Source organism: Vidua macroura, chromosome 3, assembly GCF_024509145.1.
Source record: "Vidua macroura isolate BioBank_ID:100142 chromosome 3, ASM2450914v1, whole genome shotgun sequence".
Classification (NCBI taxonomy): Eukaryota; Metazoa; Chordata; class Aves; order Passeriformes; family Viduidae; genus Vidua; species Vidua macroura.
The window spans coordinates 4,709,427-4,722,457 of record NC_071573.1 but is presented as its reverse complement, the minus strand read 5'-3'; the positions used below and the strand labels follow the sequence as shown (position 1 = coordinate 4,722,457).

Sequence of the window (13,031 nt, the reverse complement as noted above, 5' to 3'; positions counted from 1 at the left end):
GAATTTACCAGACTCTTCGAATATGCAACTTAGTCTAGATTAAGGATTTTTTTCTCCCTTCACGCTAACACTTCTCTTTATTTAGCATTAGTGACATTTGTGAGGGTTTTTCCAATGTTAAATGTGAACAGACCAGAAAGATGAGGCTTGTTCTGTTCCTTGCTGTTTGGGGGTGGGGTGGGGGGAGCAAGGGGAGAGGTGGATGCACCGGGGCACGTGTGTGGGGAGCAGTTTGTGACTTGGCCACAGTCCCAGCCTGAGAAGGGTTTGTCAGCTGCCTTCCACCTGCTGACTGGTGGGGGGGCCTCAGGCCTGGCCTTTGCCCCTCTGCCAGGTGCAGATGCTCATCTGGGCCACACATGGAACAGAGGTGGAGCCTGGTAGCCAGGGGATGTGTCCCTGCATCCTGGGGCACAGCTGGCAGTCTGCTGGGAGAGCTGTGGCTGGGCTCAGGCCCTCAGTGTGAGATGCTGCCATGGGCTCTGCTTACTCTGGTCTCTGTCTGCTCTCCCCTTCCTCCCCTCCCTCCCCTCCGTATCCACCAGAAAAGACCAGTATACCACATGCAGCTCTGCTGCCAGCCCACTGTGCTTCATGGCAACCTGACCCTTTTAGCATTGATTTGAGCTTTTTCAGCCAGCTTCGTACATTTTTTTTTCAATATGTACTGTATAATTGACAGTAAGAAAATTTCTGTACTTTATAGCAAAGCTTTAGCTTTCATTTTTCTTTTGAAGCTGTTCTAAAATTTTCTTTGTTCAAAGAGACCTGTGTTGCTTAGATGTCATGAATTACTTACTTTGACTGTCAATTATTTCTCCATTTTTAAAAAGAAATTCTATATATTGTTTGGTTCACTCAGGAAATGCATGTGTCAGGAAACCTGTACTATAAGTTCAGTTAGCTGTCATGTAAAGTAACTGCTGTTACTCCCTTTCCATAGAAATATAACTGATTTTGACATTTTCCAGATTATATGCATTAAGTAATGAAACTTATGCAGCAAGAAATCCCTGTATTGTAGTTGTTCTAATCATCTTATTCGAACTATAGTATACTGTAGTTTTAATTTTTATTTGCAAATTAATTTATTTAAACGACGTGAGTAAACACTTTTCAAAAACAGAAATTCTGGGATTGTGGCTTTGTTTCCAAGAGATGGGAAAGGGCTGGGGATGGCCCTTCTGTTGTCACCTCAGGTGTTCCTCTGTTCTGCACATATGGACTAAGAGCACAAAGAAGCAGCAGCTGTAATGACTTTGGACTTTTTTCCTGGTCAAGGCTTTGAATGGCTCCTTCCAGATGAGTCCTCTCAATGTGTTTTATATTTAACTCTGTGTTAAAGGTGAGATTGTTGTTTAAATGACACAGTTAAATGAGTAAGTTACAAATACTGAAATGTAAGCAAGAACTGAACTAAATTTTAAAATTACAAGAGGTCTTGTTTCTGTCTTCCACAAAATCTAATTGACATTTCTCTGGTCCTGATCTTGTTGACTACAGGAACATGAAAAGCCAGAAAAGAACACGATGAAAGCTACAAGGCAGTATGAGTAACACAGAGCTGAACTGTGAGCACAGATGGAGCACAGGATGGTAGGAGGAATATGGGAAGTGGTGTTGGAGGTCCAGCTGGAGGCTGATGCAGAGCCAGGGATGCAGTTGGGTACATGCACACCTAACTGCAGAGGGGAAGAAGAGAGGGTCATGCCCAACGTGCAGCCCTTGTTAAAGCCCTACCCCATTTAAGATGATACATTGTGCTTACACTGTACTTCTCTACCTCACTCCTCACCTCCCCCAAAAAAAGGCATCCCAGACAAAGGTATCTGAGCAGAACTGGCTGTGTCTCTGGGGAGTGTTAGGCTAAGGTCACTCTTCAGTCTGCCCCACATTCTGCCTGTGTTGTACTTCTCCTCACCCAAGTTTGGCTTGTTTTATCCCATTTTTAGAAGGGCGGAACATGGGCATTCAAACACTTGAGACAGGGAAATCCCACAGTCAGAGGCAGCATAGCAATGGTTGAGTAGTTTGAGGAGCAAGTTCCATCACCAACAACAGCATCTCTAACTCTGGTACCCTGTTTGAGTTTCCCCAGGCTTCTGTTCTTTGATAAATGACTGCAATAGTCCTCTGTAAATGGTAAAGTGAATTTCAGATTAAAAGTACTCAAGAAGATGACTGAAGCACTCTGAACTTTAAGGCCAAACCTTTTGAACAAATTTTAGTGCTGCAAGAGGTGGCACCTTGCTGACTTTAAGACAATCACAGCTCCACTTGTGACAGCCTAAAGCAGCCCCTTGCAGCTGCAAAGACCAGCCCCAGGTGAGATCTGGGCCTTCACCTGCTTTTAAAGGTTTGCTGGACTGGCAAGAAGCATTGGTGATGCAAGCAGCAGATGGGACAGGACTGTTCTCTGGGAGACCACTGCAGGTATAAGGAACTGGTAAGGGAATGAATGGGAAAATGACATTAAGTGTAGGTACTTTTCTAGCCTCAAAGTTCAGTGAAGCTCTGCAGAAGTGCCTCTGGAAATGAGCAGCCAGTGTTCTGGTTTGTGTGTGGCTTCCCTGTTCTGTGCAATGTGTAAAGCAGGTGATTTAATGAACTAATTTGCCTTTCAGCTGTAGGAAATTGCATGGATTTAACACTGCTAGAAAGCAGCAGCTGGCTAATGAAGTCCTTTTGTTTTGTTTTTTTGTTTTTTCCCTATAGCAGAAGTGGGGCACCACAAGGTGCTGGCAGGGGGGCAGGAGCATCGACGGGGGGTTGCTGTGGCTTTCCTGGGGAGAACAGAGTGCTCTGGTTCCTTTGCTGACTCAGCCACTGGGTTGGAGCAGCCCCACGAGTGCCTGGTGTGGTGCAGGCTGAGGATGAGGCCTTCCCATCCCAGCTGTGCTGGGCTTGTTACACCTGCAGGAATGAGCCTGGTCTTAGGGAAGGTTTAACATGAAGTCACCTCAGGAGACTCTTGTGTAGGAAGGTGCTCTGCAAATCCCATAATGATCCTGCCATGGCATGCTTGATCTTCTGAAGCGACACTTTCCAGGCTCAATTCTAAAAATACATTTCCAGTTTTGCAATATAAATCTACCCTGATGACTACAAATACTTCCATGCTGTCTTTCAGCCTGGATTAGGCCTGGTTGCTGTTGAATTAGACCAGATTTTGTGGTCCTTGTCTTGGCTCATCTCTTTCTGTAAAAACACTGGCAGAGCTCATCTATTTTTAATTGTAGCGCTTGGCTTTACCATAAGGGCTGTGATCATCCTAGAAATGCAGTTTCTAAGGCTCTTTTGTGACTGTAGCAGATCACTTGTACCTGCACTGTTGTGCATATTGTAAAGAAGATCTGGGAAGGCATCTCTGCAGGAGCTGTGATGGTTCCTGTGACTGGGATCAGGGACTCCTTGGCACGTGTGGCCTCTGCAGGGGCAGCAGCAGTCCTGCCCCTTCCCAGGTGCTGCTTTCAGGGCAGCAGCAGGAGCTCAGGCTCCTGTTTCCTCCTGGAGAACAGCTCTACATCACTGTGCTGTTGGGAGGCAATCCTCCTGTATTCCAGTGGGGAAACACCAGTAGGTGCTACTGCAGCAGGAGCAGCCAGCTCCTTCAGCTCTGCTGGTTCTTGGTCTGGTTCCATCTCTGAAAGCAAAAAGGGGGCAGATTCAAAGAGCAGAAAAAATGGGGTTTTATTCCCTCAAGCCTTAGGTGCCTCTGTGAGAGCAGCCATGCCAAACCCAGCTTCTGGGACCACAGCAGGGCCAGTGGCCTTGGACATGCCCGAGGCTGGGATCAGTGCAGCCTTAGGGAATGGCATTAGCTATAAACCCCAGTGCCTGAATCTTTATGTTCCTGCCTTGGATGAGCTGCTGCCCATCCTCCCTGTGCCTTGAAGCCCTGGCAACACAGCCCATCCCACAGTCACAGTGGGCAGCTCCTGTTTGCCTTGCCCAGCACAAGCCCTTGTGGGATCAGGAATGCATGGCCTGGGGCTGCATTCCTCGAGGCTAAGCTCCAGGGAAGATGAGTAACCAGAGGCAAAGTGCCAGCTCTGGCAGTCAGGAGCTCCCTGCCACTCTTGGGCTTGCTGCTTTTGTGCCTGGCTCTCAGTCCTTGTCCTACTGCCCCTCTTGCAGGGCTGGCAGGAGGGGATGGAACCAGCACCAACATCACTCTTTCCTGGTGTGGTGTTTGCCTGGCTCTGCTGGCAAGGATATATGTTTGTGGCAGCAGCAAAGCACCAGAAAATCCTGGCTTCTGCCAGCCCTGCTGAGAGCCCCTTGCTCCAGTGCAGGGGCTGAGATATTCCATGGGAATACAAATGACCTCAAGATCAACTCAAAGAAGGACTTTCCTGCTGCAAAGGCAACTTCTCTGCAATTTGGCAATACCTGCAATATTGTAATGTTTTTATTTTGATTTAAGGTCACTAAACAGCTCTGAGGCAGGAGTAAATTATTAATCTGCTCTGACTTCCTTCCTCTACCTTGTCTACATCTGTAGTACCAGTTCTGTGCTGAGATCACTACTGGAGATCTGCTGCCTTCCAGAAAAACAATGAGAGTGGAGTTCTTAGGAGTTTGAACACACGCCAGGATGGTCTGTTTTTCCTTTTTGTAGTGGAAAGGTCTCCTGAAAAGGCTTCCCCTCTTCCAGCCCTGGCATGGCACACAGACTCCTCAGGATTCCCTGTGAGCACTGCACGGAGCGTGAGCGGCACAGAGAGAGGAAGGAGGACATGATAGTTCATGTTGTCAGTCAGATTTAAGTGTGGTTAAATACAGTTATAAACCAGTGGGAAAAGCTTCTTCATGTGTGTTTTCTTTGCTACTCACTCCCAAGATTAAGTGTCTGCTTATTTATACAATTGTCTTGACCCTTATATTTGTTTCTGCTTCAACATCCCCCCAAAGAAAAAAAATTAAATTCACTTTACTCTGCAAATGTTTTATGTGAAAGTTTCTCAATTGTGTTTGCTGTGATTATGCCTTTCCTTAAGTTATTCTATTAAAAGATGTGACTTTTAATGCATTGAACTATGTTGGCACCCAGGCCCTGAGGTTTTTTTTGGTCACCTAGTTTTCAGCTTAGATGGGGTTTCCCTTCAGTCTGTCCTGGAAAATGCTGGAAAACAAGCTGGTCAAGGATGAGGGAAGAGCAATGGCTTTCCTGGGCTCTTGGGAAATAGCTCACAAAAGCTGGGTCTTGTGTAAAGCCTGTCTCTGGGCTGAAGGGATCCACTTCTTTTCCTGGATCATGCTCAGATTCCAAGCGCCTCCCACTTCCCAGCTCTCTGTAAAATAACTTTTAATATAACCATCTTACAATTGGGATCTACCCGTCATTCCCTTTGGTTGGCTGCAGTTTAGGAGCTGGATGAACACGAAGCCTTCAGTGCTTCCATATCTACATCTCTCCAAAATAATATTTTTAGCTGATCCCAGAAGATTTGAAACAAAACAAATGCATGCAGCGATATTCTAAACTTGCCTGGATGCAAAGCTAAAAACTGCAGCTTGCTGTCATGTGCTTGATGAAAGGAATTGAGTCAACTCATCCTTTCCAAAAATCCCATGCTTGCTTTTTTTTTTTTTTTTTTTCTTTTTGCTGTTGTGTGGGAGGAGGAGAGAATTAGTTATTCAGTGGAATGAGGACAATTAAAAGCAAATGCAGCTTCCAGCGATGCCATCATCTGTTCAGTTTGCCCTGAGCAACACAGAGGCTTTTTAATTGGCCCCTTTCCCTTCTGTCCTGTGCTTCCCATTGGCACAGGGGCTGGCAGTTTCCAAAGTCTCCATAGGACTGTGATGCCCATTCTAGCTTTGCCTGGACAATCCCCTGAGTTGTGACCTCAAAAGGGCTGGAAGGCTCTGAACTGCTGTGGCTTGAGAGGTCACGATTGAGGCAGCTCTGCTGCCCAGCTTGTCTTTCCCTGGAGTGTTGCTCTGTAGTGGGGACATGTCCATGGATCCCAGCCCAGGATGAAGCTGTGGTGTCACCTTTGGCCATTGCTGGAGGATAAACGTTGCCTGAGATGGGTCACAGGGATATGGGCCTTCCCACAGCCTGTGGTCACAGTGGACGCCTGGACCCAGCTGGGACCAAGCTCTGCGCAGCAAAGCTGTTGAAGTAGTTTGCTTCACTTTTGAAGGGGAGCTAAAGCAATCAGCAGGCCTTTAAATGCCACCTAACCACCCAGGGCATGGATGTTTAATGCTTTTTCACTTATTCACATTAAAAGTGGATCCAGAGCAGCTTTCCTGAGGAGGCAGGATCAGCAGTGCCAAGACCTCGGCTCCACCATCGCTCCAAGGGCTTTCAGTGTTACTCAGCGTTTTTTTGCCAGCGTCACTTGTTATCACTTGGAAATCTCACTCCACCTGTTCTGGAGCAGGAGCAGCAGAAGGTGTGTTCAGGCACCTTTGGGCAATGATGAATCATGCTCATGGCAAAGTCCTTGGCAGCTCCTGGCCGCTGCCTGCCAGGGAAAGCTGTCACCAGAGCAAGCTAAATGCCTACACAAAACTGGGGTTTGCCTGGAGCCTGTGCCAGCCCTAAAGCAAAAAAACCCAAACAACCCATCCCCTCAGGCCCTTCACCAATATTGCCAAATACACATTATTCATGGTGGAGAGTTTTTCATACTGTAGAGGCCTGGGATTAGTGTTCCTCCCAAGAACATAAATATATTTATAGCCCATGGGTGTCTGCATTTTGTTATACTTTTAACTTCGTAGGCTAATGATTAATAAAGCCAGGCTCTATTTATGCTTCTGCAGCAAAAAATATGTTCAATAGTATCATGCAAGAGGCTTAGGATCTGCTGGCCCAAAACAATCTTTAAGACTGTAATCTAGGAGCTCATTCACAGAAGGATAAAAGTGGTATGTCTTAGGTTGGCTTCCCCAGGGCACAGCAAAGGAAGAGCAGCTATAGGAATCTCCAGGACAGGGCATATTTAACCCACCTTTGCTCTTGATACTCAAAAAAATCATTGTGTCTGGAGTTCCTATTATATTATTACTACTATTATATTATCCTATTATATTATACTATACTATTTAAAAGTAAAAAAAACCCCAAACAACCACTGCCAAAAAGAGTTCCCAGGTTGTATCAAACAAGATTTTTGCAAGTTTGAGATGCAAGTTTCTTTGCACCAGCTGATTTAAAAATATGTTGTTCATCATGTAACCATAGATCCATGTCCTGTACTTCATTTGTCTGCCCTGTGGCAGGGTCAGTTCTACCCAAATACTTCTTCCAGGTGTTTAACATGCTTACTCTTTCAAAATCTGTAGTAATGGAGACTCCACGATGTCTCCTGGCAGCCTGGTCCATGGTTCATTTACAGAATTTATAAACTCAGATCTCCTATAAAACTGTAGTACTCATAAACTTGTATCTACTAAAGTAAACTGAAGAGCACGTTGGGACCAAATATCTACCTACTGTTAGGGGTTTGCTTTCTTAAAGAAAAAGAAACAACTCAAAGCAAAAGCTTTTGTATTCCAGGCACTTCTGCAGAGTTTGGAAATAAAGGAAAAAAGCAACTTCCTGCAAAACATATTGATTGGCACCTTCCCCTGTGTGACACCAAATGATCTTGTCCAAGAAATAGACCTGGAAGGAAAAAAAAAAAAAAAGGAGGAAAGGTGCCTACAAAGCTGTAAACCTCTGATATTCATTTTATTAAAATTTAATGAGGAGCTATTAATAATGAATGCAGCCAGGAAGATGGAAGAACAGCAGTGGAATGGCCTCGAGATTCCTCGTTAGCCAGATTTCTCTACAGAGCTGGGAAATAAGAGGGCAGCTTTCAAAGGATGAGAGGGCTCCTGTGAGGGACAGCTGGAAGCAGCAGTCTGCAGCAGGCTCTGTGGGCTGCCTCTATTGGTGGAAGAGTATTTTAAGTGGTTTTTTCATTAAAAGCTGAACTGGGGGTGAGTTGTACACATGTCCTGTAAGGAAAATATGCTCCTGAATTACAATGCCTTGAGTCTAGGTGGAGAATTGGGGTCATTTCCTCACTGCTGGTGATTTCCTGTGTGAAGTTAACTCTGTCTCCCTGTGTCTCCCATCCCACGCAGTATTATCTGCACAGAAATCCAGCTCCTAGCTCTTCAGCCAGATTTTGGGAGCTGATCAAGCACCATGGCAGTGGCTGATGTGACACACAGAGCTGGGGATGATGGATGTTACACCTTGAGCATAAACAACTGCACTGCCTGTTCAGCTCGCAGCAATGCCGTCTGGACCGTTTCCTTTGGTGGCTGCGTTACCCAGCGTCATTCAAGGGGAGATGCAGCACACCCGTGACTTCCCTTTCCCAGGCCAGCTGCCTTATCAAAGAGAGGAATGGAGCTGATTAGACACGGCCTGTTTTTTTTTTTTTTTTTTTTTTTTAAGCCCCTAGCAGTTGCTTTAAGGCTTATGTGGGTCTTTAAGATTAATTAATGCTGTATTTGGATGTCCCCCTAGCTATTGCTAATAGGTTCTCTGTCCTGTGGGACCTCTTCTATTCCCTAGAGTTTATAGTGCCATTCAACTGACAACAATTTGATCTGTTTCTTGAAGGTTCCAGAGTAAATTCTACTTGGCCCTGCTGAGTGTGGATTCCTCTCATCTCTCTTAGCTGTTGTTTAAGCTCTTCTCTTCCTCATCTGGCCTGTATTTCCTGTCGCTGGTTCTTACTATGAAGCGTGTTAATAAGCATCTGGATGCCATTAACATGTTTTGTGAGAACAGAAGCGGGATAAAAAGTAGAAATTGAAAGCAGAGCCTATGTAGAAGTAAATCTGTGTTCTTTTGTGTTTCCATCAGGAGCAACCTCCCAGAAGAAGATATCTTTGCATCTTTCTCATGCTTGTGAAACAGACCCCTAGGCCTGACTAATCCCAGTCAGGTAGGTATAAAAACACAGTTTGGACAAGGGAGTTGCTATGTGGCAATAAGAAATGTTTCCAAGGATCCAGGAGGTATTAGAAAGAGCTTGGCTATGGTCATCTCAAAACCCCCTTTCCCAGTCAGCATTCCTCTTCTGGAACAAAAAGGGGCATGACAGAAGAGTGCTGATCACTTTTCTCCTTACTTTTCAGGGCTGGGTGAATCCACAGAGTTTATCTGAGTCTCTTTTGAAAAGTCACCAGCAGATGAAGTAATTTGAGGCCTCACCCACACCACAGTTTATTCAGCCAGCTGCGTAGGTCTCTTAACAGAGGTGCTTTTTAATACAGCATGTCAAGTGCTGAGAAATATCGCTTTGATTTTCACATACTCCCCACCAAGGATGATGTGTTTTCTGTTATGCCTTGTTGTCAAGGTGAAGAAATGAATTATCATGGATTTTTAATTGCTTCAGTGTTGAACTCTGATATAAGCTGGAAGGGAAACATCATCCTAGATAAATAAAGAGGTGGTGCAAGAGCTGATCACCCTTTGGTGAGAAGCCAAGCTCTCCAAATGCAAGGAGGAGATTTCAGTGTTGCTTCTGTCTCTAGCTGCATTGAATCAGTTGCTGGTTCCTACAGAGGCTTCTTCTGGCTGCTAGCAGACACCAGGGGACAAGAAGAAGCACGATTGTCTGAAATCCAGGTACTCCTCATTTCTGGAAGTCTGGGGAAAGGCTGCCATCTGCTGTAATACAGAGCGGTTGCTGGAAATACATTTGACTTAAATCAAATCCCAGCAGTCGTGTTGAAGCTGCGATGAGCTCAGGGTAGGAGCAAAGTAAAACAAACAAAAACAAACTGTGCACAAACTGTGCACCTGATGATGCTTTTCACACAGATCCCTCTCCTAATAATGGCTGTTACCTAGCATGCCCTTAGAGGAAAAAAATCTTCCATGTGGACCTGCTTTAATCCCTGGGATTTCCAGCCAAGGTCAAAGTCAGGACTGAGGCACCATTCAGAAAGCTGCTGGCTGGGCCAGCCTGTAGTGAGGGTGCTGCTTCCTCAGTTTAATCTAGGCACCCTCATCATTCCACAGCCTCTCAGCTGTAGAGTTTTAGAATGCAGAAAGGTGTGTGGATTTTCCCTCAGCAGTATGTGTGTGACACCTACACTAGCTACAAGTGTACCCTCTACCCACAGGTCTTGCAACCTAGACAAGAGCAAAGTCTAAAAACATCTACAACTCATGGTCTTTATCTCTGATCTTTAAAATAAAACATGTACTGAACCCTGTGGTATATAGAATCAAATTCTTCTCTTTAACAGTCACTAAGATGCCAGCCCTCAGTACCAATATGGTCCACTTTTTCTGCACTTTTTTTCTTTTTTTATCCAACCATCACGTGCTTTGAAACTGCACGTTTTGACTCACAAGTAATCTCAGAAACAAGAGCTTTTTGCTTGCCTGAGGTGCTGCTTGGACCAGACTGTTTTCCATTACACTTTCCTGAAAGAATCCCACTAGAATCCTTCCTTTTGTAATGTTGGAGTGGCCGTGGCTGGATTCAAAGGGAGCAGTGCACATAACAAGCTAGCCTGGAAAGCTGACATAAAGAAAGCCAGAGCTCCTGATGACTCAGGTACTGATGTACTCCATCAGAATAAACTGCTATCTGATAAAATTGGCTCACTCCAGATACAGAAGAAAGAGCTTTTAATTTTACAGGGCCTCTTTACTGGAGACTGAGAGAACCAAGAACTGTGTGAAATGCAGTCACATCTGTGGCATGTCTGAGGTGCTGTGGCATGTCTGAGGTGCCGAGGAATGACTTGGAGCCAGGAGGAGCTCTGCTACCCTTGCAGACATGGAGGAATACATGCCAGGGCATTCAGGAGCAGCAGGAGAGACTTGGCATCCCAGTTTTATGGGTGGTCCTTATGTTATAACAGTGTCTTGATGGAGTCTATTAAGAAACTGTCCTAGAAAGAGCCGTGTGAGGGGGTCACTCTTGAGGTGGGCCAGTCAAAGGTCTGAACCTGAGTTCCACCAGTTGGCATTTGGTTGACAGGATAAAAATAATCTTCAAAATTGTCATCTGTGTTAATTTTGAGAGCCAGGTGCCCTATAATACTGGCATCCCATTCTGCATGTTCCTAAGCTCCTGTCTTGAAAGGCTTCTCATGGCATGGAGCACCACGCTCCACTTAAACAAGGCCTGGAAATGTGTTCCCTGCTACTGGCATGAAATATTCAGTCTTAATATCCCTTCACATCACTTGAGACAAGAAGAGCAGAAACTCTCCATCTGCTTTCTCTGCAGTGTTCATTATTTTACATATTTCTTTTATATCCCTTGCTTCCTCCAAGGAGAGCTTTTCCTCGAAGTTTGGTTGTTCCTATTATTGTTTAATGCTGCTCTTTTAGAGACAAGATTACCCACTACACTCAGGGTTCCTGGGGGACCTGCCCCTCTAATTACATTTAATCACTATTTTCCCTCACATTCCCTATGGATTGCAGTACCTTCTTCAGTTTTTAGCAAGCTGAGCAAAGGTTTTCTGTGCAAAACTGAAAGCTAGTGGTACCAGGATCCTGTAAGCAAGGACCTTCTGAAACACTATGACATCTCAAGAAAAGAGGTCAGGTGTTCCTAGAGATGACCCAGCTTTTACAATAGTTGGCTGCTAGTTCTGCCATTAAGCAGGAATAAGCATTTCCTTATTTTTTTTGTCTCTTGTATCTGAGAAAATATCAAGCTACTTTGTGTTTTTTACTGTTTATTTTCTACAGCACAAAACTCACTGTTTCCCATTTCTTTTCCAGGAAGACTCCACCGAGGACTCCTGAGCTGGTGTGAGTGTAGGAAAAAACCCTGTCATATTTCTGTTGTTTTATAAGAATGCCAGTTTAACTCTCAGAGATGAAAAAGCAGCAGTAGAAAGATTTTCCTGGCTAAAGCTACTTGGGGTTGGAGGCTTTCCCTGGGAGAGCCTTTGTGGAACTATGTCCTGTGTGCCCAGGGTAAGGGTGTTTGTTGGGCTGAGTCACGCTGCCCTGCAGAGCTGACGTGGCCCTTGGCAATCAGTAGGAAGCACAGATAACTGAAATGCTCCCATAAAAGCAGACTTTGTGGACATAAGCTGTACGTGAGGAGGTAGACTGACAACAGATCAAGTGAACTATGGTTGACTGACTCACAATTTCCTCACCTCACCAGCTCTGCTGGTGAAGCGACGGCTGTTCTTACCCACAGAGCGCATTCAGGCTGCGAACACCACAGTTCACAAGCCCAGCCACGCCACGTGCCTTGGGGAGCTTTGTTATGCTTCAAAGCAGCCTTTCTTCTCAAAGTCTCCAGAAATCACCCACTGAGTCTCCTACGGTCTGGAGGAGAGGAGGTTTCTCAGGCTGGACTGGCGTTGTCACTGCCACCACGGGGTTTAGCAGAAAGGTGGCAGTCAGAAAAGGAAGCAGCAAGATGCAACCTCATGACTGAGGCAACCTTTCCTTCTGATCCACAAAGATGATGCAGCTCTGGTTTATTTTTCCCAAGGGGAAGAGAGGGCTTTGCTGTTAATACAAAATGCAGCAGAACAGTAACAACATTCAGCTCAGAGATAATGTCAATGAAACATAAGGTAGAAAATCAAACAGTTTGTTACTTTCCCTGCGTCAGCAGATAACATGACTCTTTTTATTGCAACTGGAAAACATTAAAGTCACAGGAGGGTGCATGGCTTAAATATCACTTTGAGGGTATGGCTTCCCCCTGCATCTCTGACACAATTAATTACTGGCTTTGAAAGTACCTCTCTGGTGCAAGAGAAACAGACCCGAGGTTTTCAGCTAGATCAGGGCTCCCTGGGAAAATGTCAACTGAGGGGTAAGCCAGCTCTACATAAAGGTCATTTCATGCTAAGCAACTGATGCAAAATTTCTTCTTAAAGCTGCTCTGACCAATTCACTGAGATGAACTCAGTGGGATAGCTCCCTGACTCAGTGAAGATGCTGCAAGAACAGTGTTGTGAACCTCAGCAGCTCAGCACTGAGGTTAGTCCTGCGCAGCTGGACTTGGCTCTGGCTCAGTTTGCTGACCAGGACTGGACACATTTCAGCAGTGAGTGGATCAACCCAT

General features: G+C 45.3%; 1 protein-coding gene across 3 annotated transcripts in view; it reads left to right on the top strand.

Moving 5' to 3' along the window:
- Positions 1 to 5,009, top strand: part of PELI1 (pellino E3 ubiquitin protein ligase 1) — a 46,894-nt gene extending 41,885 nt beyond the window's left edge. For all 3 annotated transcript variants that reach the window (XR_008436225.1, XR_008436224.1, XR_008436226.1), the window contains one exon: positions 1,504 to 5,009. The gene's annotated coding sequence lies outside the window, so the exon portion shown is untranslated. The remainder of the gene's footprint in view (positions 1 to 1,503) is intronic.
- Positions 5,010 to 13,031: the final 8,022 nt, after the last annotated feature.